Source organism: Dipteris shenzhenensis, chromosome 27 (assembly GCF_047967505.1).
Source record: "Dipteris shenzhenensis isolate YYH24624 ecotype China chromosome 27, Dip_SZ_1.0, whole genome shotgun sequence".
NCBI lineage: Eukaryota > Viridiplantae > Streptophyta > Polypodiopsida > Gleicheniales > Dipteridaceae > Dipteris > Dipteris shenzhenensis.
Genome location: NC_141622.1, coordinates 8,214,229 through 8,219,143, shown reverse-complemented (window position 1 = coordinate 8,219,143; position 4,915 = coordinate 8,214,229). Strand labels below are relative to the sequence as shown.

Genomic DNA, 4,915 nt, shown 5'->3' with positions numbered 1-4,915 from the left:
ATTGCTGGTATATCAAAATACGTTAGCTTGACCAGCTGCTGAGCTTATATGCCATACCAAGATCGCTCGACTATATGTGGCTCACAGGTTTAGCTAAATGAGAGAGCAATTGATTTAACAAGACTTCACAGACGGGGCAAAACCAGGTAACATAGAATACCAGATGAGCGTTGCAGAATTGCAAACACAGACAAGATCTTGCTAATCAATTCGCACACATTGAACAAAAGGTCATGAAACCATCTCGCTTGAAGGAAATGATATGTTTTTGAGTCTCTGGTTTTCCACAACCCTTCCTCCACAAGTTTGTACATGGATCATTTCATACAGCTGCTCGCTATCATTTCTGAACAAGCCTCAGACTTGCGACTTCAAACATTGTCAGCCAATAGGATCTAGGGGCATTTGCAGATTTAATGTATGTATTTCTATGATGAGCACGATCCCCTTAATTTGTATGAGTTATTTTTGTATTCCAGCTAACACGCCAAATTGTTCATCTAGAACAAAAAAATCATTCTATCAATTTTCATCCACAATTGACACATACCTGCTGCTGCTTGATTTTATGTCTCTACAAAAACGCCCCCAAAACCAACTTGATGAAAGTGTCTTACGCCGAAATTCTTGCTTATGAACAGGTGATGAGAAGTTTTATCTGCTCAAATGGTTTATCCGCCGGACTGGGTCAGCAGAACCCTTTGGCAATGGAGTTCAGGTAAACCTGCTATCGGAGACTGAGCTGTCTGGACCTGAAAATTTCCAAACCGACTAAGTTATGCCATCGTTTAAATCACAGCAACTCAAGGGTCTACAAAACTGGGATGCAAGCACCAAGACAAAGAAGTAAATCATCTGCTCACGAGGCCAGGCATCCAAATCTGGGAGAAGCGAGATCAAATCACGTCTAGTATCACAAAGAACCGGAGAAATACCGGGAGGATGACCAAAGAATCGGGGGCTTTTAGATATAACCTCGCATTAGCCAGAGCTTTTTTTAGTACATGATGCATCCACACGACCTCTTCCAAGACGTAAAGCCTTTCTGAGGAATTTTTACCAGAAAAAACTAGCCGGCATTCAGGGCGGAGACAAGTGGCTCATGTTGGCACCTCCTGCGCTGCTACCACTACCTCCTTCACTTGCAGATCTCGGGGGGAACGTCGACCCAAGTGAAGGCATAGCTCCAGCCATTCCAAATGCAGCAAGGCCTGCTTCCAAAGATCCACCTCCAGCTCTCGTCAGTTGCTCTATCAGCTGTTCTCTCGTTACTTGCCCTTCTGATCTCTGTAGCTCCAACAGTTGCGCTTCTCTTGCAAATCTGGCCTGCTGTTCTCTTGCAGACATCATCTGATCCCTAGTTGACAGTATCTGTTCCCTGGCTGCAGCCTGTCCAGGAGGCAGCATGAGCCCCATGCCAATCCCCAACGATGAAGATGGGCCTGCATGCGCCTGCATGGTCGAGGGCATTGCCATCATCCCTGGTGCACCGGTATACCTAGCAAGATCGGAATGCGCAATGGCCAGCTCCTGCTGCAATTGAGCTATCTGTCTTTGTAGCACGGAGATGGCTCCCACACATCCATAGATCGGATCTTTCACTCGAGCATCAGCTTCATAGGCAAGCGAGTTGACAGCATCTTCGCGCTGATGGGGTGGCAAATCATTCAAGATCTTGGTGACGTTGCTGGCGCCGAATATTTTGTGGACATTGGCGAATTTGTGAGGCTGATCAGGAGGAAAGTATGGGGCGAACACACATTCTGGAGTGCATTTTCTCCTCAGAAATTTGCACGCAGCACACGGAGAGCCTGACGAGGATGCCATACCTGCTGCCATCGTTGCCACAACAAGAATCATTAGCCCAAAAATCCAATTCTTCGTCCTAACCAATCGACCAAATCTGACATCAATCTTGCTTTCCCACCCACAAGCTGCTAGCAGCGTTCAGACCCCATGTATGATCACTTCATCCTAGGACCTTGCCCTTCCGCGAGCCTGTTGCGAGATTTTAATTAATTTGCAGTAGAAACCATTCCTAGGCAAATACCCTAACACATAAGACCGATCAGCGTTTCAACAGGAAGTCTGTGGCTTAAGGAAAGGCATGTCTAGTGGGACATTATAGCACTCGAATTTGACATTGGACACTTTTGGCTATAAGCAAACCGGCGTTCTAACGGCTTAAAACTTTTTTCGAGTGCCGTTTGTCAGGCGAGGTAAACAAAGAGTCGAATTGGGAGCCTCACTGGGTATCACGCACAAAACGTTTGGATCTGCTTCACCTTATTAGATGCAATTTCGGAGGTGCCGATGCTTTTTCCAACTCATCCAGTCAGACGAGGACATTGGGTTTCGCAATTGTTTACTCTTGAACGTGTGCACGTCTTGCACGACTAACCTCACTTCCGAACGTCATCACCCACATTTCAAAACGACAGATTTATGAAAGATATCGGGTTCACTTCCTGTGAATCCTGTCTACCGAATGACGCGATTTCTCCAACGAGCACGATATGCTCGTAACCCTTACAGAATTGACCTAGTTGTGTTGGAGGTCCGTATGAGGCATCATGCTATCTGTATGATTCCACGTAACGATAGGCAGGGCTAGAATCTTATCGCCATCTTCATCATTGCCTGGAAAACGCGGGATCGAACAAGATCACTAGGGTTTGAGGTTTTGGCCTTCATTGGCCGGCGACGCTTATGCCCGTTGTCAATCTATATCTCCTCCCGCACCATCGCGATCCTAGAGATTAATCAGTCTATACATCTATTTGAAATATGTCAGTCTGATCTACAGTGTATAGACGTCACACTGGAAACCTAAATGAATGACGCCATTTTGCCAAAACCTAAGCGTACGACGCTGCTCACATAAACAAAACCAAAAGAGCTGTAGCAAGTGTACGTGCATACCGTGTACGCACACTTCGATTGAATTCCTAGATCTGAGATATAGACGACTTCTGCTGCCTTGTAGAAATTTGGGATCTGGCAAATCCCATCGAATCAGTAGAGCATGGATCTGTATGTGCTTGTCTCAGGATAGCCGGCGGAGGTTTTCGTATGCGTCTGCATCAAAACCACATGTACCGAAGCTACATATTTTCAGATAACCAGCATCGATAAGCAGCGTCGTGGAAAGAGGACGGACGTCGCGAGGATGAAGAAAGAGCGTCTCAATGCTGAAACCGGCAGTATAGGAAGCAAAGTAGGTATAGGGAGCTGTTCAAGGGGTGCCTCTCACTGTAAGTAGAGGTGGCAATTCTAGCGGCCCAAGGGTGACTGTCACGGAACTGTGCCGATGACCGATGCGGTTACTGCCCAAAAACGACAAGTATAATGAGAAGCTGATCCAACTGGTTAGGGAGGATGCAGGTAAGCAAAGCCCGTCGTAGAGCGTGGAGGAAGCTGAAAGATTTTTGTGGAAGCGATCGGATGGAAGGTTCACAAGCTCAAGCAACTGTTTGTGGGGGCATCCAAGCTACAAGGGCAGTTGGTGCGGTCCGGTAGAGCTTGAGGAGAGCAGCTCAATGGCGACAGGATCTGGCGATCAAGGCGAAAGAGAGAGGGGAGAGGCAGGTGAGGATGTGAGCCAGGAAGTGGAGCTCAAGGCAAGGCAACGTCGTCGAGGGGAAGGTTCTGCGTCTGATACATGATCGCCATCACGATGCATCACGTCTTCTGCGTTGGAAAGGCATATTGCTGCACTTTCCCTCGCACCTCTCAACCGCTAATCATCTCTCTCCCGTCTCCTCTCGCTCTCTCATTCCCCCCCCCCAGCGCGCCCCCTTCTCTCTCTTTGTCTGCGTCGCTTCCTTAGCCAAAAGCCGGCAATACGGGGGCGCACGGTTTCCCTTGGAGTTCGCTGTTGGATGTGAGACCACAATGAAAAGGCCGAGGCTACAGCGTCTCTGTTGGGAGCTAGAAGCCAGGTCTTAAAGCGCTGGATGATGGCAACAAAGGAGGAAGATTGTCCGGGTTCAGAAGCCGCAGCGGCAACGGCGGCGGTAAACACACAGGCCCTCTTAAATATACAGTCCTCTGTAGGTACAGATTATCAGGAGAGCATCAGGTTCAGGTAGCAGCCTAGTGGAGAAGTTCCCTCACCGCGGCGCCCACGCGCTGTGTCTGCGTCTCTCGCTGCTGCTGCTGCTGCTGCTGCAAGTCCATGCGGGAGATGTCTCTGCAGCTACTCATGGGGAGGAGAGAAAGGACGATATGAAGGGAAGCGTGAGATGACTCCGTTCCTGCTCGCTCTCGATCGTCATTGCGCAGGCCAGAGGCAATCGCGACTGCGCAGCAGTAGGGCTGATAGAACTACGGCGACGGAGGAGGAGAGGGAAGGATGGAGGAATTGTTGGGGGCGATCTGAACGGAGTAGCGGCGAGGGAGAAGAAGAGAAGGGTGATTGATCCATGGAAGAAACGCAACGCAGAAAGAAAGAACGCGAGAAGTCTCTGGCTACCACGGCGGTGATCAGTCGTCGTGACCAATTTGGAAGCCACGTCCAAAAAAAATAGCTATTGCCGTAACAGTCTATTTTTGCCCCTTCCACGTCATCACCCCTGACGTCATCCCATCTCTTGCCATGTCATTCGCCACGGGCTGCCGATCTTTCTTCCGCGTGTCCTCCACGTCAACAGCGCAGGTCCTCCACCTCTCTGCCACGTGGCATCTCTACGGCACCTTCTTCGGCACGCCGCTTTTAATGCACAAGCCCTGCTTCGAAGTTCGGCGTTCTTTGTTGAGGTCGCCAGATGATACTCCGGCAAGCTCCCCTGGGAATCATCAACGCTGGTTTCCGTCTCGCCGCAGTCCGTAATTCGATCATCCAATCACTTCCGAGTAACAAGTTCCAAATTCCAATTCTTTTGTAGAAACCTTTCACACAATCTTGCCAGACAAT

At 49.1% G+C, this 4,915-nt stretch overlaps 1 pseudogene across 4 annotated transcripts; it reads right to left on the bottom strand.

Annotated features, from left to right (window-relative positions):
* Positions 1-282: 282 nt before the first annotated feature.
* On the bottom strand, positions 283-3,348 carry LOC147883820 (LOB domain-containing protein 4 pseudogene; annotated as a pseudogene). Of its 4 annotated transcripts, none has more exons than XR_015543637.1 (3): positions 2,923-3,348; positions 936-1,832; positions 283-752 (listed from the first exon to the last, which is right to left on the bottom strand). The product of XR_015543637.1 is annotated as an LOB domain-containing protein 4 pseudogene, transcript variant X2 (transcript). The 4 variants fall into 4 exon arrangements; XR_015543636.1 differs by having other exon boundaries at positions 936-1,829; XR_015543639.1 differs by having other exon boundaries at positions 1,061-1,829.
* Between the last annotated feature and the right edge of the window lie 1,567 nt (positions 3,349-4,915).